This window comes from Macaca thibetana, chromosome 2 (genome assembly GCF_024542745.1).
Source record: "Macaca thibetana thibetana isolate TM-01 chromosome 2, ASM2454274v1, whole genome shotgun sequence".
NCBI lineage: Eukaryota > Metazoa > Chordata > Mammalia > Primates > Cercopithecidae > Macaca > Macaca thibetana.
In genome coordinates, this window is record NC_065579.1 from 23,147,159 (window position 1) to 23,171,728 (window position 24,570).

The 24,570-nt window shown below is 38.7% G+C and overlaps 1 protein-coding gene across 3 annotated transcripts in view; it reads right to left on the minus strand.

Moving 5' to 3' along the window:
* Positions 1-24,570, minus strand: part of RARB (retinoic acid receptor beta) — a 770,770-nt gene that overhangs the window by 638,219 nt on the left and 107,981 nt on the right. The window contains exon 1 of one of the 3 annotated variants that reach the window (XM_050779496.1): positions 24,282-24,296. The exons of the other annotated variants lie outside the window; for them this stretch is intronic. The gene's annotated coding sequence lies outside the window, so the exon portion shown is untranslated. Of the gene's footprint in view, positions 1-24,281; positions 24,297-24,570 lie in introns of those variants that run through there. 3 annotated transcript variants of the gene reach the window in all.

Genomic DNA, 24,570 nt, shown 5'->3' on the forward strand with positions numbered 1-24,570 from the left:
TATTGTTTTCATGGCCAAAGACTTATCTCATCAGACATCAAGAAACATCTGATTAACAAATCTAAAATTTTACAAACTCCAGGACTCTATAACTTCTATTTAATTAAACACATGCTTTCGTTCTCCGCTTCTGAGTGGTCACCTCCGTGAGGTTTACCCCTCATTATGTGCAAAGTAGCGCTGCCTACAGTCAGCCTGAAAGAAAGCACAGATCAACTCCTAACCAGTGAATGAAAAGGAAAAAGTGAGACCTAAAGAGAGCAGCATACATTTCTAAAAACCAGGGTGTGAGAGAATTTTAATGACTCTGTTTGTTTTAATTAAATTGCCTTTATACTTGCTTTGGCAGACATCTGGGAACCAAATGACTAATTAAGAACAGAGAGAACAGTTTTCTCCTTGCCTTTATTAGAGGGCATATAAGGAGAATGAGTTTTGAGTAAACTATTAATTCTAAAGTTCACTGAGTGTTCCATGATAGCTCAAAAAAAAAAAAAAAAAAAAAAAAAAAAAAACCTGAGCAGCTCAGGAAGCTTCAGGTCCTTCCTCAGATTCTGTGTTTTTTTTTTTTGTTTGTTTGTTTTGTTTTGTTTTTTTGAGACAGAGTCTCGCTCTGTCACCCAGGCTGGAGTGCAGTGGCCGGATCTCAGCTCACTGCAAGCTCCGACTCCCGGGTTTACGCCATTCTCCTGCCTCAGCCTCCCGAGTAGCTGGGACTACAGGCGCCCCCCACCATGCCCAGCTAGTTTTTTTTGTATTTTTTTAGTAGAGATGGGGTTTCACCGTGTTAGCCAGGATGGTCTCGATCTCCTGACCTCGTGATCCGCCTGTCTCGGCCTCCCAGATTCTGTGGTTTTTTAACACGTCCAACACTTGAATGCCTCCCTGTTATCCTTTACTATGAGAGTTCAAAAATGTAACTATCAAAAGCTGCTGAGCTAGGGCTCCAAGAGCCCTGTTGGAGTGTGTTGAACCTGGCTTATCTGGGTTCACAAGAGCCAGATGTTAAATTTTTAGGATTTCGGTGAGCAGGTTGTTAAACATAGGCACCAACAAAAATTATTATATTAACTTACAATCAAATTATGCTAAGACAAAGTCAATACATTCTCAAAACTCCTATTTGCTAACTGTTGGTCGTATTTTACTATTATCTTGGAGTTCTATACACCTGTTTTATCTGTGTGGTATAAATACTATATTATGAGAATGAGCACTGCTGTGATTATACTGGAGATACGATCACTTTTTGCCCTGCCTACCCACTCTTTTCTAAGGGGATTTAACTCTGCCTGCATCATAGGCAGCCACGTTTTATACTCTGACTGTCCCTTTCTGAGAACTGGTTGGATGCAGATGAGGCCAAATTTGAGTAAGTCACCTGAAAATGCTAGTAATTGGCAAAGAACTTTGCTTGAAACCTCCAAATACTCAAAATGATAGGCTATTAGAGTTTTAAGGCTCAAAGCATCTGGATAACAAAGTTGATTTTTCAAATTCTGTAAATAATCATAGCTTTCCTGAGAACCATCTTTTCTTCTTCACAATTCTGGTTGTGTACACTGGATCTTTATCCTTGGTCACTCTCCCTAAAGAACAGTAAAGCAAACTGGGAGAACATTTGACGTCTTTCCACTTCCATAGACTGACAACTCTTATGGGCTGTGGTCAGCTAGGGGTCCAAGTAAGATCCCTCAATAATATTTATAAAATAATGATTTTTGTTAAAACTTGAAGGTCTGGTTTTACATTTCTGAGGGAAGGACAAAACAATACTTTGGGGGTCATTGTAGGTCTCGCGGTATCCTGAGAACGGCAAAGCAGTACTCTCTAGGCCGCTGTAATATAGTTGGAAACAACTAGGGTTTCTGCATTGGATTCTTGGTGCTTTGTCCAGATTCCACTTCAGAAGTGAGGCACTCATTAGCCCTGCTGGAATGCTGTCTGCTCACAGCTCTTGGTGAAGGCCCTCTCTTGCAATTTCCCTCAGCAGAAGACAGTCACCTTGTTCAATATTACTCCTTCTCTCCAGGGGCAGCCAGCATGTAATAGCTGATTGGTATGAAATACAGAGATCCATCCCTTTGCCTCAGTTCTCAACCATTCAAAATAGCATCTCGACTCCATAACTCAGAGGAATTGGCCGATACCTGTACTAGCTGTTGCAACTGTATTGAATTCCTCCTCCTCTCTGGTCCAGCTTTCCTCATTCTCTTACAGGCATAGAACCCAAGGGAACTTTCCAATAACCTTCCTGTGTACAAATATCTAGCGGACAGTCTGTTTCCTGGGGAAGTTGACTTAAGTTCACTTCCTAAGCCTTTGTATGACCTGTGAACATGATCAGACACTACAATGTGAAGAAGATCCAATGTACCATCTTCATTAGACTTGAGACAAAGTTAAAGGTAATTTCATACATGTGGCCCTGTTTAGTCATTTTTGGCAAATAGTCAACACGTCTATGTATTACCTTCCCAGAGTAGTTTCAAGCCACAAACTGTGTCTGGGATTATAACGACAAGAGACACACAGCTTGAGGCCAGGTTTCAGATCCTGGTTTCAGAGCCAGGCAGAATTTGTTTGTACTTCACTAACCTTCAAAGTGTAAAAAACCAGCCCCAGCAACTCCAGACCATTGATACGTGAGTATTGTTCACGTGAGGGTGGTAACAAAGAGTTCAGTCACAAATCCAAAACAGCATTACTATTTGTTTAGTACATGGTATATATTAAGCTCTCTAAATAACATTCTCATTCGTGACATCTAACTTGTGATGAAGATATTATCATCCACATTTTACAAATGACAAAACTGAGACCTGGAAATATTTCTAATTATTATCTTCATTGTCCCCTTCTCTCATCCTCCTCAGAGTGAACTTCAATGTCTCTCTTGTTGAAGCAAAGAAAATGGTTACCCAAAACGTAGCACTTCAGTAGTCTTAGTACTTGGAAAATGGAAAGGCTCAGAAATGAGCCTCAGAACCAAGGTTTCTCCCTAACCCCGCTCTCCACCCCAACCCCTCCATTCAGAGATCAGGGACTCTCTGAATTTCCTAATCTGACTAAGACAGCCTGAGTGCAATTGTTTTAAGACTCCCCTCCCTAGGAATTTCATCAAATAACCAAGAAAGATTCCAGATCAACCTCAAGAGAAGAGGAGACTGGCTGTCATCCCTATGCCCAAAGAGACATTTTACCTATTTTTCCGAGGGCAGCACTAAGAGATCAGCCAGGGGACTTGATCTACATAATAAGACCACCTTCATTCCTGTGCAGCTCCACTCCTTGCCTTACCTAAGGTCTGCCTCCCACCTCCAGGTACATTTGTTCTCCCTGATGAGTTGCTCTCCAAAAAAATTAACATCCCCAGCTCCCTTCCACCCCCTATGAAAAAGGGCATAAAAGCTTGTGCACATTAGGGTAATCATTTTCCCTGGGATTCCACATAGAAATAAAATTTTACATGCCATGCCTTTTCTCCTATTAATCTGCCTTTTGTCAGGTGATTTTCAGCAAAGCCTTCGAGGACAAAGGGGAAGCTTTCTCTTGGCCCCATGCTGTTGATATGGACAGGAGCTCCTGACAGCCAGGTAAAGGAGCCACACCCTTGTTGCAGGTCCTATGAGGGAGTCAAGGGAATTCTTTCATCTCATTCTTATCTTAGAACTGCTTCCTTTCTCCACTTTCCTTCAGCTTGGGGAAAGACCCCCAAATTCTACTATTAAATCCATTAGCAATAATGACTCTATCCCCTTCTCTCCATATCTATTGTCTCTCACACCTTTCCGTAATGTGGTGGACTTAGTCACTTGATTACAAGTCAATATCCCTGGGTTCTAGATTGATGGAATTGCCATTTATAAAACTTTGAGTAAATCACAAGTTCTTTGCACCCCAATTTTTAAATCTGTAAAATAAGGGGATTAAATTTATTCTATGCTTTCTCTAAAGATGACTCAGGGACCACATCTTGACTTCTGATTTTGTCGTAATTTCACATGTAGGACTCAGCTGCTGCTTAAGTCTGATTTTTTTCATGCTGTCAAGTTGCACTGCAGAGGAAATAATAGAATTCAGCCCCAATTCTTACCCACTAATTCTACAAAGTCCTTTCCTATTATCCATACCATTGGACACGTGATGAATTTTGAGGTGGACTTTTCAAGATCCTACCTCACCATCATTTTATAAAACATGTATATGTATTGACTGAAATTGTCTATTGTTGTTTCAAGAATTGAGTGGCCTCACAATCTGGCAGGAGTGTTAGAATTTCTATAATTCCCAGAGGTACCTATAAAAAGAGCAGGAACAGAAAACAATGAGGCAGGGAAGTCAGACACATATGGGAAAAAAAAATAGGGAGAAACAGGAAAATAAGGAGAAAGAGAGAAACAAACAAGTAAAAAGTAAGGAAAAGGACAAAGAGACAAAACTCATCTGAGTACTCAGAAAAGAAAATAAGAACAAACAAAGCTCAATTTATTGTAAAATAAAGAAATTCTAGTGGTCCTGTGTCTACCCTTTTCCCTCTAGCACTGGTCACATCCAAGCCTTTGAAGAAAGTTAACCTCCTGGACAAGAAGTCAAGTAGGAGTTGAATGGGTACGGCACATCATAAATGTGATAAGAAAATGCTTTAGAAGAGTAGGGGAATGTATATGAGGTAAGAATAAAGAGAGTTCTATTTTTGATTTGACAGAAGAATTGTTTTTGAAAAAAAATCTGTAATTTCCTAGGCACAAAGGCCTCTTCTGACATATGAGATCATTTATCTACTATCTATTCAGTGTCTATCTATCATCTAGCTATCTATCATCCAGTTATCTCTATGGCAACGATAACCATTGCAGGTAGGTGTTTTGACACTCCAGAGCCAAGCTTTGAGTTCATGGGATCTGTCGCCTGAGGTGAACACAATGCAAGAAAGTGCTCTCAGTCCTTTCTTAAATGCACTCATGTTTCCAGAAGACTGCATTGCTCGGGGGTACTAAGTGAGGCCCTGGTTCTTTAAAGCAATTCTAACCAAGATGTTTCCATTTATTTTAAAAAATAAATCAGGTATAGATTGCTTTTTCAGGTTTTTGCTTCCTAATTTTCATTTCTTTTTCTTTTCTGATCTCCTTTTGAATATGCATTTCTTCCTCCCACCGTGCCTGCTGGCAAACTTCCAAGGATTTTTATCAAATGTTCTAGGGAGTGAATTACTCATTTTTGGTTATTTAAATGAAAGAGATGCATAATACCACTTCACATTCAAATTTCATGAAACCCTGCCCATGAACTCTTTTATCTACATGTATCTATATGCCCCCAAACCCCAGCTCCAGCTCACTATTAGCTTTCCCTAGAAGATATAACAGCTAAATGGAGTTCATTTAATACTAAACAAGCAAAGCGTTTTTGGCCACGAGTAGTTTCAATAGGCTATACTATATAAATATTCTTTCATACTTAGCATGCTTTGAGAGCTATGTTATGCCCTGACATTATGCAGCTTCTGATGCAAAAGAAAAAAAAACAGCAACCCTCCCCACACCCCCCACCCCAAAAAAAAAAAAAAAACCCACCAGTTTTACTGTTGGGGGTTGTTACCTTTTAAGGTAACAACCTTAAATTCAACGAGTTACATAGACAATTTAGAGAAACTGAGAATTGGGTTTAATGTTTTTGTAATGAATCTATCAGGGAAAGGGAGTAAAAAAGAGGGTGGAGGAGATAATGGGAGAGCGAGAGCTTTGAAAAGCAGGTACACAAAGCAGCAGCAGTCTTCAGTAGCAATTAATTGGTTTAATGAATGTTTACTGAGCACCTGCTGTGCCAGGCACGGAGCTAGATAGAGACTGAGGGTGAGTAAAGCCCATGTGGTCTTTTCCTTCTAGGACTTGAAGGAGAGGCCATTTGAAGCAGACAAAGGGTTAAGTCATGTTAAGAAGTTAGCGCTGGAGTGCAGGTAGTGGGGGATGGGGGAGTGCCGTTAGCAGAGAGTACAATACATGTTAGTAAAGGAAAACCTAGAAAATAATTATTGAGAGGGTCAAAAACAAGTTTAAAATCTCAGATAATGTGTATTTCATTGGGTGAGGGGGTATAAAAGTTGGGGGTAAGCTCCTTCAATTAAATAAAAAGAAAGTATTTGTTAGACTACATCTCACTAATCATTAATTGTCTAAATTTAAACCACTGAAAAAACAAATGTTACTTTAAAAAAAAAAAAAAAAAAAAAAAAAAAGAGACAGGGTCTCACTATGTTACCCAGACTGGCTTCGAACTCTTGGCTCAAAGGATCATTCCATCTTAGCCTCCCAAAGTGGTAGGATTATAGCATGAGCCACCACATCTAGCTGCAAATGTTACTTTCAAAAAAAGAAAAGTTATGGAGAAAGCTATTTTAGCTATTTGTGTCCAGCTGAACAGATAGTAAAAGAGTGTGATAATCACTCAAATACAGGGCAATTTGCAATGCACTGCATAGAGCAAGGGTGCATTATGTTTCCTATAATCCAAACTTGCAGAAACTATTCTCCACAAGAAAACAAAGGTGAGTCAAATCCCTCTTGGTGTTACCTGTAAGGTTAATCAATAAATTGTTTATCCTGAATATACTTGTGTCCAAAAAAGTGGGGATTAAATGACCAAAGGAGCAGCATCTCTCCTCTCGCATCTTGTGCCCCTTTCGGGGGTCATTGGCATTGGTTTCCTATTGACTAAACGATTTTTATTCTCTCAAGTATCTATAGACACATCTTTTGGACAAGTGTTCTAGAGTGAGTGTACCAGAGACGGGCCCCAGAGTCCCACAACGGATGCCTAGTAGAGGGATGTAAGACATTATTGATCTTATGTATCATCGGACCCAAAACTTTGTCACTAGGAACACCGATCTTATGACACTTCTCAGCAAGCATTTAACTAGTCATGTAATTCTCACAGATCCTAAGCACATCACTCTCAGGATTACAACACTCTTCCTCTGGAGTGTCCGATGCCCTAGGACACAGCCTAACTTGTCAGCACTGCACACGTGGCCTGTTCTCTGGCCATGGCTCCCTCCTCTCTCTGTGTTCTGGATGCACTGACTCACATCCAGTTCTTCAGAGTTCCATGATTTTCTTCCTCTGCACCACATGTGTCTTCTACAAGGAGCCTCCTTTCTGCCTCCCCTCCTAGAGGTCTTGCCTACTTGTAACACCATGACTTGGAGCCTGGTTGGAAATGCGACCATCCTTCCTTGAGTGGTAAGTGCGTGCACATAAAGCCTTCTGTTGGATAAGCTTCTCTCCCTGCCTTGTCATCATAAAAGTCATTGAAAAGGTACTTTCAAAGCATTTTATCCAGAGGGAAGAAGTATTCCCATAGATCACTACTAGTTTGCCCTGTTCTTCTTGTCCTTCAGGTCTCCAATTCTCCCAATCCTGCATCTGGGCTTGGTGACACACAGAGAAACCCTCTTGAGACCATCTAGAAGTGTTGACCGGATTTCAGGGTGTCCCGCCACCATTGTTTGATTCAGCGGGGTGGAGGTATTTGCATTTCTATGCCAGGCATGTTGATGGTGCTGGCCCAGGGACCACACTTTGAAAAAATCACTGCTCTACATTATGCTTTATTTTTATTAGTTGGTGTGTTCAAGCTCTTATTTATATAATATTTATATAATATCCTCTCTTTCTCTTGCCAAATCACCTACCTTTTTTTTTTTTTTTTTTTTTTTTTTTTTTCCTTTTCCTGCTTCCTCTTCTCCTGCCTATGCCCTAGGTCTTCCAGTAACCCTGCTGGGTGTTGTTTAGCTGTGCTCATAGCAAACATGACAACAATTGTTCCCATCTCTGGCTCCGTTATGTTCACCTCTAAAATATCAGATGTAGCTGTGCATTCTGCCAGGCAAGCTAATCTGTGATATTTCAAATGCATTTCCTGGACCAGAAAAAACTAGCATATTTGAGCAAAGCTGTGTTCTGGATATATTAAAGTGTAAAAAACTGGCATGAAAATCAGGTCTCATGTAAACAGGAGATTATTATTACTTAGAATCCTATAATGTGCCCATCATATGGATCTCTAGGGCATTTGCAAACCCATTTTTACATAATTATGTGAAGAACATGTATTTTATATGAGATGGTGAAATTAAATACAAAATAGGGCATTTTGAAATGGCTGTAATGTTTTAAATGAAGAAATGAAACTGTTTCGAGACATATGTAGGAGAGAAAATTTATAGACGGCAGTTTTTAAGAGGTTCTATTAATTCCAAAGAAAACACAGAATGAAAATGAAATACCTAAAGAATAAAATGAGAGGTCTCCCATAAAAATCAGTCTTTGTGATTCAAGTGATTAGGCTTGCTTTCTCACAATGTGAATTTTACAAGGTGATACTCACCTACATTAACATTTCAATGGCACAATATTTTTGTTACACATTGTTGCAACTGCTATAATCTGCCTTTTCACTCTTCCCTCTGATCTTGGGTGTGATCCAAAGGTACAAAATATGACTGGCTGGTGAATCTGGTGTCAGTTTCCTTATCAGTGCCAACGTAGGCTAGTATTTATTTTTACCCAGTTGCCGGATATTGGAGGAAAAAGTAAAGGAACAAATCAAATTCATCTTGTGACCGTTCAGAAAGCAACCAATTGATAAACTAGCTTTTGGAATTAAAGAGTACTTTATCCTATCTCAGAGACTCTAGTGTAATGTCCAGCACAGAGGGGAATCCCAAGAATGCTAAGATCTGAATACATTTTAGATAGAATCGAAGGATTCAAGAAGTACATATTCTCACTTCAAAATTTCATAGTCACATTTTGTTTTCAATAGAATCAAAGGATTCAAGAAATATGTATTCTCGCTTCAAAATTTAATAGTCACTTTTTGTTTTCAGTTTTCTAATACAACATATATCCTTATAGGGAGCATAAAAATGTAAATGTGAAATCACATTACAAACTTTAAATTGCTATGAAGTGAGTTATTTTAACAATTTCCCTTTCCTCCTATTTGATCTTCGATTTTACCATGCACCCTCTTCCTAGTAGGTGAATTGAAGTCTACCTACTTGCACAGTATGTTCAGGGGGGCAAGGGGGAAGATAGGATATCTTTTCCTATCTCAGAGGAGGTCCTTGGGCTGCCTACGTCAGTTCTGACCAGGAAAGATGTGTGTTTCTGTTACACTTTTTCCCATCTGCAACACAGCTGCAAGAGAATCATGACTGTTCACTCCTGGTCAGCAAACACTCCAACACCTGAGGTCACCGGCAGGGAATAGTTACACCCCTCTTTACAGTGGGAGTTATAATTGTTGCTTTGACATTGGAAAGCTCTGGTTCTAAAAGATGGTGAGAAGGAAGTGCAGTGAGGTTTCCCAAGTTGGTAGGCAGATGCTGACATGGGCCAAATGGTAACCAGGGCTGAGAAGACCCCAGTCTTTCAGCAGGAACGGAATATGTCCTGTGACCTTGCTCTGCAGAAGAGATTACTGCTGTAATGGTTCATTTATGTGCCACTGTAAAGGAACATCTCAGACTGGATAATTTATAAAGAAATTATAATTATCATGGTTCTGCAGGCTCTACAGGAAGCACAGTGCTGGCATCTGCTTCTGGTAGGGCCAAAGGATGCTTCCAATCATGGCAGAAAGCAAAAGGGAACAGGCACGTCACACATGGCAAGAAGGAAAGCAAGAGAGGGCAAAGGGGGAGGTCCCTCCAGATCTCACATGAACTGAGTGAGAACTCATTCATCACCAAGAAGATAGTGCTAAACCCATTCATGAGGGATCTGCCCGCTTGATCCAATCCCCTCCCACCAGGCTCACCTCCAACATTTCGACATGAGATTCAGAGGGGACAGACATCCAAACCACTAAGACAGAGTTTCTCCATGGGGAATAGGTAGGGAAGGGATGGGCCATTAAATAACACTCAATCACAGCATAAGAATATCTTTACCTCTTCAATTGTCTTTCAGTCTGGATGAATAGAAGGTCTAGAGGTTTGCTAGCCTAAAAGAAAGGAACTTGATGGAAATGATGGGCAGAAACAAACATCTTTTTAGCTTCTATTTATCCACACTCTGTGTGGTCCACTTTCCACTTCTTGCAGGTGAAAAGAAAACAATGTCACCTAGCTAGGAAATGGAGGATCTAGAACTTGAATCCAGAATTTCAGTCATATGTGTATTTCTTTTCCTGTATCTCCATCTGACCCCCCTCTGCCTGGACTTTTTCCATCACCGTGGGCAGGGGGATGTGCTTCCTATACCTGGCCTTCCTCTAGTGGGTACACTGAGACTTCAGATCTTTAAGGCTGCCAGTGCTTTCTACTCAAAGACCCTTTCAACAGTCTGAAGTAATCTGAGCACAACTCCCCAAACCCCCTGGCCTGAGAGATGAGCCTTGAATCCTGGCCAGAAAAGGCTCATGTGATTATGTGTACTATGACAAAGACATTATCAAGTAGGTACTTGTCTAGATGGAGCAAAAAGAGTTGACAGACCTATATATGTTCTTTACATAGCCACTTTCTGGAAAAAAAAAAAAAATAGGTAACATCATTATCATTAGGCATGCACTACAAGCCTTGCCTTATTCTTAACCACCTTACTGAGGCACATCTTTTACAGATATGAAGAGAAAAAAATGATTCCAAATAATTGGGTCAGAGTCACACAAAGCTACTAAATGGCAGTGTTGAGACCTGATTGCAGTTCTATTTGACTTGAGAATCTGGTCTTCTCGGTATCCTTACCCGTGTTCCTCCCTTCTTTGCATACTATGGCTAAAGACCATGCTTTACTAGGGTAAGGAAACCAACCGTGCTACTGTTACCATACCAGACTGGATGGAGAATCTTTGACACATACCATTGTCACTGAAGGTCATCTGTACTTGTGAGCCTTTCTTCAGCTATAAAAATGTATCCCCATGGAGCACCATAAATAAAGATGTCCATGCTTCCACAAAGTGGAAGAAATGTTGGCTCACAGCCTGAGCCTTCCTTAGTCCAACTTCATGATTTACACATGTTCTACTTCTCAAAATGAAGCAACACTCCTCTGAACACATATAATATCCAAAATTTAATCTTGCGAATTACCTTTCCAATGTCCTGATAAACTCAGTCATTTTGCTATAAAATGCGCATCTGTAACACAAATTAACACGATAGAACTGGTAAACAGAGAAATGATGTCATCTTAAAGGAAGATATTATATAAGTTCATGTATGACTTTTCCCAGTACATTCATATTTTTCAGTAAGACACAGAAGATAAACACAAGATATTCTAGTACAGAAAGCTGTGGAAGAATGTACTCTATATAATTTGCCCATGTTTCTCCTCTTGGCTCAATGTAGACATATGTCTTGTCTTGGAAAGGCTTATCATATGCTTCTCCCCATTTAGTCTTATCTCTAACTCAGCAGCCTCAATCCTTCCATCAAATTACCTTCATTTTTATTAAAGGTCAAGTTTCCTATATATAATGCACTTTGATGAGAAATTTAGCAAGTCTTTTCAATGGCACTAATTTTTAATTAGGTTTATGCATGCTGAGATTCATGCCTATCTTTTGAGTGGTCTGTTTTTTCCATGAGCCTTGCTATTATTATTATTATTACTATTCTTATTATTAGAGACAGGGCCTCACTCTGTAACCCAGGCTGCAGCGCAGGGGCACTATCATTGCTCACTGCAGACTCAACCCTCCCGGCTCAAATGATCTTCCCACCTCAGTCTCCCAGGAGCTGGGACTACAGGTGTACCACACCTGGCTAAGTTTTATCTATCTTTTTGTAGAGACAGGATCTCACTATGTTGCCTAAGCTGGTCTCGAACTCCTGGGCTCAAGTAATCCTCCCGCCTCAGTCTCCCAAAATGCCAAGATTACCTGTGTGAGCCATCACACCCGACCAAGCCTTGCCAATGTTAATGTATCATTTTTTAGAACTCTAGGTTTTTTTAAGAACACACACATTGTGTTATAGTAGAAACATCTGCATTATAAATAGCTTGGCAACCATATTTGCAAGACATTTTGCAAAGAAAGAACAGCACTCTTCATTATATGCTGTCTCCAACTTCCCACCACCTTCTAATTTCTAAAGGCAATGAATTAAGTTATAAAATTATCACTCTGAACTGGCTCAGTTTTCAAAAAAATTAACCCAACTCTGGAAAAAATACTATATTGTCCATCAACTATACTTGAATTTCAGCGATTTTTTTTTGTTTGTTTTTAAGACGGAGTCTCACTCTGTCCCCCAGGCTGGAGTGCAGTGGCATGATCTCGGCTCACTGCAAGCTCTGCCTCCCGGGTTCACGCCATTCTCCTGCCTCAGCCTCCTGAGTAGCTAGGACTACAGGTGCCTGCCACCACGCCCAACTAATTTTTTGTATTTTTAGTAGAGATGGGGTTTCAGCATGTTAGCAAGGATGGTCTCGATCTCCTGACCTCATGATCTGCCCGCCTCAACCTCCCAAAGTGCTGGGATTACAGGTGTGAGCCACCGCGCCCGGCCTTCAGCAATTCTTAAATAATACATTATGAAGTTCTCAAGATAGCTTGAGACATTAGAGTCAGTGAATTCCAGAGAGAACATGTGGTAGATAAACTTTGGAGGATGACTTACCAGTTTGAAAGCAAAATATTAACTATGATGAATTAGCCTTGTTGTTCACCATCCTCAAGCCCTGTGGATGCCTCACTGACTTTAGAGAGAAGTAGTGCCTCAGGGAGTTGTATAAGGTGTCAAGGAGAACAAGAAATACATCTATTTCAGGTTTGCTCTCTGTTGGCTGGAGGCCAGCATATAAAGATGCTTCAGCAATCAAATGTGCCAAGGGAATTCCCTTTTAATTCTTGCCAAAGAGAATCACCAAGGATAACATTCTGGAAATACGCTCATTCAAAGAAGCCATCTTTCTTCAGTACTACAGAGATTGGATAAACAAGATACCCAGAGAAAGAATCATATGGGAGAGGCAAGCTGTTTCATGAATTGTTTGAATCAAAAGCTAAATAGGTTGGCCCCAAGATATGCTAGTCAACCATCCCCTCAAACTCCCACTGCTATCACTTGTGTCTCATAGGCATTTGCAGGTGCATGTGTGCGTGCACACACACTGCTGTTATCCTGATTTAGCTTCAGTTCAGTCTCTGGGGATCATGTGATGCCCAAAGACAGATGTAGGCAACTCTCACCTCAAAGGGTGTACAGATCCCTTTAAAAGGGAGAGAGAAAAAGAGATTATGGCTCTCTCCCAAATCTTAACAGACCTATTCTTACATAAATATACACAAATATGAAATTGCAAACTCTTTATGTCTAAAGTGCACTACGGCCATAAAACCAAAAGAAGTTTACAAAGAAAAGCAAACCCATGAGACTATAAAAAACTAAATTTACCACATAACTTCAACATAATAGATAATATTAGTTTTATTAAAACTATATGACTGTTTCCCAAAAACTATGTCACTGTTCCCCATGTGAATGTTCCCAACTGGAAAGCCACACATGTTCACACACGTGTATTTTCACTTTATCATTGCTTTGTGCTTTATGGGCATTTTTTCCCAATTTCTCTGTTGAAGCTCCTCCAAACCCTTAATGTTACTAACCTCCAATGGCATAAACCTATTATCTTCATATCTACTTTGCCTCTGTTCCTCCCTGAATCATGTTCTATCATTGAAGCAACACTAGTTGGCACTAACATCATAGTAAACACACAATATGGTCACCCAGATGATCAAGAATATGCTCATACCTGTTCTACTTAGAATACCATTCCAATAAAAACAAATGCAAAACAAGTCACCCAAGGAAACTTACCAGTCCTCAGGAATATATAGAGACCCAAATTTGAGGATAATCAGCTTTGCACATAAGTGTCTAAAGGACAGAATCCACACTCTATATGACTGAATGATAGGCACAGGGTCAGGCATTTGTAGGTTTAAATTCCAGCTCAATTACTTCTACTTGTGTAATTTTAGACAAACTATTTGGTTAATCTCCCTTAGACTTAGTTTCCACATCTGCAAAGCAACAACGGCAATGCCTAAGAACACATCAGTATGGATTAAATGAGATGATGCGAATCAAGTATTGAATACATAATTGAATACTCTATAAATGTTAGCTATTTTCATGTTTTCAACAACAATCATACAGCAAACGTTTATTATGTGTCAAGCACTGGACTCTGTGCTTGAGACCTAGAAAGAAAAGGCAGAATTTACATCCCCAAGGGGATCAATGTCTATGGAGAACAAATGAGAAGGCCAAAAAGATAAACCTCAAGAAGTCCGTGAGTGAGAGAAACAAGAATGTAAGTGAAGTCTGCCATGGGCTTTGAACCAGACAATCACTGTCCCATCTAGGACTTCATAATATCCAGTAAAGGGGATGAGTCAGACTTCAACCAGGACAGGGTTCAGGGTCCCAAATCTCCCTTGATCACTTCATTTAATATATTACAAGGCAATATTTTCCTGAATGACTATATAAAGTGTTATTCACAATATTATTTTTCACTCTTGCTCTGAATCGGAACCATTTTTCTTTTTTCCCTTCTCACTTTCACTTTGAAAATTAAAATGCAAGAATGTTTGACACTGAAATATCCTTCTAGAGGTCTTCAGCCTCTGTGACATAATGACCATGACAACTGACCCCACTGAATGCTAAGTTTTCAAATGCATAGAAGACTGCAGATTCTAATCTTTGATATTCTGTCATTTCACTCTGCTTATTCAGAAAATGGATCCATCTGTAGGTGCAAAATGCAATTTGCAGGAAAATGGCACCTTAAAATATTCTGACACAATATTCCATCAGTAGTCCTTATAGTTAGACAAATAAAGACAATGAAGAGACTTGCAGACCTGTTAACATCTGCTCAAAACCTGCACCCGCGTTTCCTTGCCTCTGCTAGCACTAACTCAAGCTAGAATTCATTTAGATAATTCCTTAAGCTCAGAATGCTTAGCATGTCACATTTCCACCAAGTCTCATTTATATAATTAGTGCTAACATATGGCCCACAATCAACACTGGAGATTTGGAATCATTTTTAGCATGCCGTTAGACCTAAAGGGGTATGGATTCAATATGGAGGGAAGAGAATTAGGCATGCAAATTCCATTTACGATAACAAGAGCGTAGCAATGGAAATTTACCCCCAAAAGGTTTGGCTGCTAATCACATTGCAAGCAGAAAGAATTACATTCTTAATAACCTTCACCAAGTGCAATAAAAGGAAATAGAAGTTTGTTTTATGTGATGCTTTTGGTTACTATTTCTCCCCCTAAACTCAGAAGTATTTCACAAAATAGTACTAACAATTGAGATTACCCCAACAAAATTCTCCCATACGTAGTCCGATTTAGGAATCTAAGTCAAGAAACTGTCTTGGTGTCATCCACTAGGAGTTCATGGACTATATGCCATAGAATCCACAGTGGTCACTCTTTCTTTGGATTGTACTAGCTGGTCTTCCTACAGATTTTTCATTCAATTCTTATTCCAAATATTGACCTTTCCAAAACTTTTGATAGCCCAAATCTACCTTGTTTCTCTTACATTTTTATTAATAATTTTTAAAATGAGGTAACAGGAAGATAAAAGAAAAATAGCTAAATGATGGAGCCAGGTTCTAGATGATTTTGTGAAATCTTACGGATTCAGATATTGAATCCATAAGTTGATAGAGAAAGAACTCCCCTAAACCAACATACCTCACTTTTTTTCCTCTCTCAATGCCACTAATGCTCTTGACAGTAATCTTTACTGAGTACTTACTATGTGCCAGGCAACATAGTGTGTATTTAACAAGCATAATACCATTTGATACTCAAAAACCCCTCAGAATTGAAATGATCTTGACTACAAAGATGAATGAACTGAGGTTACATGATTTGACTAAGGTCACTTAGGTAGTAATGGCACAGAACTCCTAGGTCCATGCTTATCATTCTGTGCTCAAGTTCTTAATTCTCTATATCTTTGATTTCTCTATCTTTAAACCTTCATGGTTAATCGGCCATCAAGTCTTGTTAACTCTTAACACCAACATTCCTCAAATCTGTGTTCATCCCAAGCCACCTCTTCAGATGAGGGCCTCGTTTCCTTACATATGAATTAGAGTAAATAAACCCTAAGGCCCATTTCAAATTTAAGATTTGATACTTTTATCATTATTTCTTTCTAGATGATGCCATCCTCCCAATTCTAACAATTATGAGCATAGTTACAGAACTATTTTGGTTTATTTTTATATCCCAGCACCTAATGCAGTGACAGCCTACAGGGGGTGTTAAAATGAGTGAATGTTTAGCTGAACCGGCAACCATGAAACCTGGTTTCAATCCCAGGTTTACCACATAATAGCTGTATGACCTTGAACAAGTCACTTAACTCTTCTACACTTAAATGAAAACATCTGTGAAATGAGGCCATCGGACCAAAAATTATCTAAGAAAGCTTTCACATCAATATGGCCAAATAATTTCTGTGCTGTGGAAATTTCTTCCCCACTCTGGGGGGAAAAATACACGTTTCAGCCTGGGATCCTGATTAGCAACACTTTCTCATGAGAAAATCTGATGAGGTGAGAAGAGAACTGCAAATTCAAAAGATTAAGTTTACACTTAAGTTTTTGGCCTCCCAACTGTGTAAATTGGGCAAGCTACTTCCTATAGAGACTGGATCCTTAGCTTTATGAGGAGATGGAATCTGGATTCAATATTCTAAAATGTTAGTGAATGAAGTGTTCTATAGTCCACAGAAAAATGAGGCAAAGATAAAGATAACATAGTGAATTTTTCATACAGTTATTTTATTCTGTTTAAAAGACTGTCTTTTGGCCAGGCACAGTGGCTCATGCCTGTAATCCCAGCACTTTGGGAGGCCAAGGTGGGTGGATCACAGGTCAGGAGTTCGAGACCAACCTGGCCAACATGGTTGAACATTTAGAAACCCTGTCTACTAAAAATACAAAAATTAGCCAGGCATGCCGGCAAGTGCCTGTAATCCCAGCTACTCAGGAGGCTGAGGTAGGAGAATCACTTGAACCAGGGAGGCGGAGGTTGCAGTGAGCCAAGATTGTGCCATTGCACTCCAGCCTGGGCGAAGAAGTGAAACTGTCTTCAAAAAAAAAAAAAAAAAAAAAAAAAAAGAAGTACTGCCTTTTATTCGGATTGTCTCATATTTTTACATTAAAATATTTAAGAAAGAATTATATTTTTTGAAAATATCCTTTAGACATAATAAAAATTGCCAACCCAAAGTTAGTCCAATATCTCCAAGAATGCTAAGGAAAGCCCCATTTCCCTAATAATCACTTTATTTAGTTTTCTGATTCTGATGAATTTCCCTATCCACCCTCTATCCTTCTATTCCTTTCTGCAGTCTCTATTAGTTCAAAAGTCGAACTCCTTTCCTTTACCTCATCCCCATTCTAAATTAAAGTATCAGCAATAACAATAATTTCCTCATACAAGTTAATAGTAACGGAAAGAGTTCTATTTCAACATAGGATGGTAAATGATTCAAAATTTAATGTTGGTTGGCCCTGTTCTTAAAAGTTCCTTAGGAATTATCTGGGATGAATTTACCTCACTGACCATCTCTCCCTTGTCCCAGCTCTCATTTTCTCCCTAAATTGCTATATTTTTCGCAAAGAACCTATAAGATGGAAAAGCTTACTACTTCAAAAAGGTAACTGACTTGCCTAAGTTGACAACATCAGTAAGGGACTGAAGCCGACCTCAATCCCTGAGCCTTGTGACTCCAGAGCCTATGCTTTCCCCACTTCTTGTCACTGCCAAGCAGCAGAATGGGAGTCTATGGTCCATGCCTTTCCCTCAGCATGTGGTAAGTTAGATTGGCTGGTTATTCTAAGAACACACATGGACAGGAACTCAATTTGGTCCAGCTAAAGGAGGGTGCCCTGGGGAGTATTGCCATAGAGATGCAAGACAAGGAAAAAACATAGGAAAGGAATTGGATGGAGAGGAAATTTGAGTTGTTGCTTAGCCAGGCAGTTCACTTGAATGACTATTTTTAAAACTAAAATGGTATGAAATCCTTCCTATCCCCTTCTCTTGTTGTATAAAGAGGAAATGAAATTAATTTAGGTCTTTAAACAAAAGACATCATTCCTCCCTTTCCACATTGAATCTCCTCTCTACGTCGCCAGCATCACAGACCTGTATCTTAGTCCTCAGTCTTTTTGAGCCCATGAAGAAATTCCCACCCACTGAGCTGTTCCCATTATTTCCATGGGTGAATAGAAAGAACTATTCAGTATGAAATTGTTAAATGAAACTCCTTTTGTACTATGAAAAGATGAAACGACGTGCCACACCTTTGATTGCAGACACAGACCACCGCCACCATTTAAAGGAGACGTGTCTAGATTACTGCCAAAAATGACATTTCTTTTCTACTAAAATAAATACTGAAGGGTTTCAGAGCTTACGTTAACTCTACACAGTCATCCCCAGAGCTCATTTACATAATAACATTAAAGAGTGCTTAAATGAGTGAGAGCATTGTTTTGATTGGAATCACAAAATTTATCTAAAATGAGTGACGTTTGCTTATAAGGAGATGTATGGTACAACATGTTATTTGTGTATATAGACTGTATCGAGAACTTCCTCCTCAGTGTTATGTATATTATTCATGGTCATACCACACATGTTTATGTATGATTACATAAAGGCAGTTTTAATATAGAATGCATTGTAGGGTACTAATAAATTAACTTCCAGTATTAGAACAATGGAAGCCCAGAGGAGTGTAATTGTTAGCTTTACAAAGAACATGCTCATCAGCATGATGGTTTTCATAGAGGAATTAAAATGCAAAAATTCATCACCAGAACAGTTCATCTGAAACCAAAATGTGCTGTATATGAGCTTGAAAAAAGAAAACGATGGTGTTGATCTAAGTTTGACCCCAGTGAAACTCACTTTGACTAGAATATTTAAAAAGAGTTTGCCTTTTTCTGACCCAAAAAATATTTTCTATGGCAAAATAAAAGAAGAGCCTGGCTTTATTGTAATATAAAAGAGAATAAGTACTGTAAGTACTGTACCTGGATTTAAAAAGACTATATAATGCAGCTGGTGTTTGTCACCTCTATAAAATATGTAACAATTTGACAGTTCCTCAAAAAGTTAAACATAGAATTAACAAACAATCCAGCATTCCATTTCTAGGGATATGCTCAAAAGAATTGAAAGGAGGGACTCAAACAGACACTGTACATTAAAGTTCACTTAAGCATTGTTCACAAAATGTGGAAACAAATTAAATGCCCATTCAGATCACTTGAGGTCAGGAATTCGAGGCCAGCCTGGCAACACAACGAAATCCCATCTCTACTAAAAATACAAAAAATTAGCCAGATGTGATGCTGCACGCCTGTAATCCTGGCAACACAACGAAATCCCATCTCTACTAAAAATACAAAAAATTAGCCAGATGTGATGCTGCACGCCTGTAATCCCAGCTACTCAGGAGGCTGAGATAGGGGAATCACTTGAACCTGGGAGGTGGAGGTTGCAGTGAGCTAAGACCACGTCAATGCACTCTAGCTTGGGCAACAGAGTGAGACTCTGTCTAAAAAAACAAACAAACAACAACAACAAAAATACTCATTAACAGATAAATGAACAAAATGTGATAAATGTGAAAAATGGCATATTATTCAGCCTTAAAAAGGAATAAAACTTTGATACATGCTACAACATTGATAAACCTCGAAAACATTATGCTAAGTGAAATAAGCCAGATACAAAAGGACAAATATTGTATGATTCTACTTATGTGAGATACCTAGAATAGGCTAATTCATGGAGACAAAGAATAGAATGAAAATCACCGGGGACTGAGGGCAGGGAGAAGGTAGATCCACTTAATGGGTACACAGTTTCTGTTTGGGATGACAGAAAAGTTTTAGAAATGGATAGTGGTGATAGTTGTTCAACGTTGTGAATGTGCTTTATGCCACTTAATTGTTCATTTAAAATTTACCATTTTAACTATTTTTATGTTGTGTATATTTCACCACAATATGTATAATAGTCTCTCTGGGTTTGGAGTTATTGGAGCTAAGCATCACAAAGAAATGAACCTGTCTGTAAATTAAATTCTTTAATAAATGAGAAACAGAACATCTACTGGACTGAAAACAACAACAAAAAATACATCTATGGCAGAATGAAAGGGACAGGCATTCCGTAAAATGGGAGCATGGCACACAGAAATCCTAGGAGTCTAAAAGGAAACATACAGTTCTCTAACTACAGCACAACGAAAAACTCTAGGGCTGTCATATGGAGATGTTTTTAAGTGAGAGAAAATAGATTGTAGATATAAAATTGCCAGTGTTCAATTGATTTTGACCTAAAAGTGTCAATTTCATATAGCTCGACTTAACACCTGGAAGGCTACCTTACTATACACTCCCTTCTTTCATCTTAACATTGGCCCAGCCAAGGTTAATCTTAATCACCTCTCAAGCTCTCCATCCCTCCCTCAAACAATCACCACCACCACCACCATGCAAATCATTGAGAGTGTGTGTGCAGATGTATGCACAGGGGGTACACACCCCAATCCATACAGAAACCAGGAAGAAATGTACTGAATCAAGTGAGTCATCAGTAAATACAGTTGCCCTTGTCATGTGTAGCCTCCTCAGATTTAACTCAGAGAACACAGACACCCTGTTGGCCTTCTTCTGGATTTTTCAAAGGAAACAAAAAAATCTAGATTTGGGATTAAAATCTCTTAATTTTTAAAGTGTTGTCCCATTTTTTTATTAAAAAAATTCTGCATGCCAAACAATATCTGTGGGCCCAGCTCGCTCCACCCACTTGCCAGTGTGTGTCCTCTGCTGTATAAGGATACCCCAACAGTGAGGAGCAATTGCCTGAATAAATGTTTTGATGCCGTCTCCCTGAACGGTTCTAAAGTTTCCTTTGTTAAGCCAAACCACAGAAAAATGAGGGCTTTTCCCATACCGCACCCTACTGCTTGCTTGTTTGCTTCCTGCCTTCCCCTTCAGTTGGTCCAGGCCCTAGGATTTGCCTTGGGATCTGGAATGGAAAGGAGTTTTATGTCATCTGGCACATATGTACATGTGGGTGGGGAAGCGTTGCTGGGAAAGGGTAGTAAGGATGAAAACTAAGATAAAGTAGGACAGTCTCAACTTATCTCTGGAATCAGGGCAGGTTTTGGCACCAGGGTAAGACTCTTCATGCAAGAGAATTGGGTGTGTTGATAGCCCCTCTCCAGCATACTGCGCTGCACTTAGAAGCGAATTCTCTAACATACATTGAACCAAATTGAGTGGCAACTAGTTTCTGGCAGAGAATGGAGATGTGTTACAGGAAAAAATAAAAGAGCAAAAATAAAGAGAAGGAAGACACGACTTTAATTTTCGTTTCCATATAATAAATCTGCTTTACCAGTTATTAGAAACTAGGACATGCCTTATATGAGACAATCACTTTTTGAAGTGATATTCTTAAATTACACAAAAAGATGAATGTTATATTCTTCTACAGACAATAGTCAAGAAAGTTTCATTTTTATTTCTCATGACAGCTTCAACAGTCATATATGACTGGCACTGAAGACTTATCCAGGCTCCTCATAGATATTTAACCCAGGAATGGCCTTTTCCTTCGGAATTTTGGCAAAGCACACCATACACACTCCACAGCATTTAATTAACCGGAGACCATTCTCAAGTACACTTAATTATAGGTCAGTATTCTGACTATATAAATCATGGAAAAGGAAAGGAAATGACACAAAAGCCCTAGACTAATATAATTTATAGCTATCTGAACTAACACAAGGAAGAATGGTACTGTGCTATAATTAAAGATTAGGTTAGTGCCAAAAATCATAATTTTCTGCCTGGCTTTAAAAGCAAATGTCATGTTAATGACAGTTAACTTTTGATTATGCGGAGATGATTATATATAGTTTGTGGATTATCTATGCCCTCATTTTCTTTCCCTCTTTCTCATGTTGCTTTATTGCTAATTAATCCCTCTATCAGAATTCTGATTAAGGAGGAGAAGTAGAAAATCAAATTAGTCATTTGAGCTGATTGTTAGCTGCCTCGGTTAAGACTCTTGGTTAAGCTAATATGAAAAAATGCCTTTCTGGATTTCAATCCTCTATACTATTCTGTGACTTTTAAACAGATTATCTGAGGTTGGGTATCATGGGAAGATATACAGATTATAGTCTTGGAATATTTTCATTTTATTGTGTGATCTGAGACCCTAACATGTAACATTTAGAAAACTCTTCTACTCAATATGTTAATTTGTAAAATAGAATCTCAGGAATATTTCTGTGTTCCATCACCATCACACATCTCCAAATTGTGATGCTATCTATGAAGTATTTGCACCCATTCCATACTCTATACAAATATGGACCTTGGACGGGGTGATACAATTTCTAATCATAAAACACATTTCAAAGAGTGTCTCTAGAATATAATTCTGGAAACCTAAGAGGCTTTCCTAAAAAGGTATGTTGTGGATCCTCAGCAACTACACTATTTTCAAACGGTGAAGTTCCAGAAGACGTCCAGATCCCCTCAAATTAAGTTTTCAATTTATACATTTTCCTAACATATCATGAAACAAAATTCACCTACTCTGTGCCAATTTATTGGTGGTTAAAATGAGAGAAGATTAAACATGAGTAGAAACAATAAACAATTGGACAGAGCTCTCTGCCAACAGGCCTGCAATAAAAACAAGCCAACAGACTGCCATGTTGTTGCAATTCAGTTACGATTATGCCATATTAGAGTAATCACACAGGCAAGTGAAAACAAACAATCCAATTTTTGAATTTTAACAAGATTTTCTCATCCTGCCAGGCCTACTTGAAAACACTCCACCGATTTCCCATCATAAGTCGTCTTCCTCTAACATATGGCAGTGCATTCTACGTCCTAGGGATTGTGAAAAATCAGCATAAAACTAGTTTTCCAATATTTGCCTATAGAATTAGGGGTGTGAATATTTCAGAACATTAACACAACAGATTTTTAAAATTAAGCCCACTTCTGCTGTGAAATCATAGCAGACTACCGTATGAGCAAGGGTTGAAGCAATACAAAAGAAGGCTCAGACACAAAGTAACAGAGCTGAAATAGGATAGATTTTTCAGGTTTTCATAAAATGCTGTAGTGTGTCTCAGAGTGTGGGTGTGTGTGTGTTTTAAAGACTTCTGTTTGCCTGTGGAGGTCATATACCAGGGAAGGAAATAAATTAAGTACTGTTTTCTTTTTTTTAACGACTTGAGCTCAGTGGGATATATTAATATACACATGTAGGATGACATAATGCCTTTGTTCTATACCTAAAAGTAACAAAGCAATTTGACTTCTGTTTAAAACCTGCAACAGAGTATGAAAGCGCCTTATGGATTAAATCAGCCAGCTACGGCGCATTACTGAGCTTTATGAAGAAAATGACAAAACATTAATAAACAGCCACCTTTCAAAAATATCCACCCCTGGAAAACATACGTTAATGCAATCATAGTCCAAAAGGGATGTAAACCAACATTATAGTACCACATGATAGGGTTCGTTAAACACTTCAAGTCTTTAGGGTGCTTTTTGGAATTGCAAACTATTTCTGTCACATCCCCATGGTAATTTGGTACTCCAAAATACCATTAACTTTTAAATGTACCAATTTGCTTTTTGCTGCTTGATAAATCATAGTCGTCATTCATAGGCTTTAAATTCATTTTATGCTTTATAATAGCTCACTCAAAAACTTTTTCCAGTGCAGGGAATTTCTCAATAAAAACCTTGGAAATAAAATGGCATTTGGTCATAACAATATAGGAATATGGCCAAGCATTTTCTTCTTAGACATTAAAATTGATTTATAGGAAGAAAAATATTCATACTTTGAATATGAAAACAACCAAAACTTTTACTAAAACTAAATATAGCTACAATATAACCAGTGTGAAATTATCAGTTTCTTGCATAAAACTACAAAAGGACAGACGTTTCTATCAACAGAGGTGAGATTTGGGGCTTATTCTTATATAATTTCTAGACCAAGACCAAATTCAGTTTCATAAAAGAAATTCATAGTGTATGGTATGATCCCTCAGCAAATGTGTAACTAAAAGACAAAAGTAATTTAAATCTTCAAAGTCATCCAAACACTACATGAAAAAGAGCTATTCTTACCAGAAAAACCTGCCAGAATATTCTGGGCTACACTGATTCAGCCTGAGATGTGCCGGTAACTCTTCCAACCCCTCAGCAGAATGGTAGGTAAGAAGTTTTCAGACTAACAACTGGAAAAGCACGGCATTTGAATTTTCACTCTAGGAAGAGCCACAATGAACTGTCTTGGCCGGTTCCCTCCTCTGGCTAGCTAGTACCAAGGGACACAGCTGAACTTCACAAGTCATGATGAACACAAAACCGCAGACAATACCTTTTGGCAAAATAACAATTGGAAAAGCTGTTATTT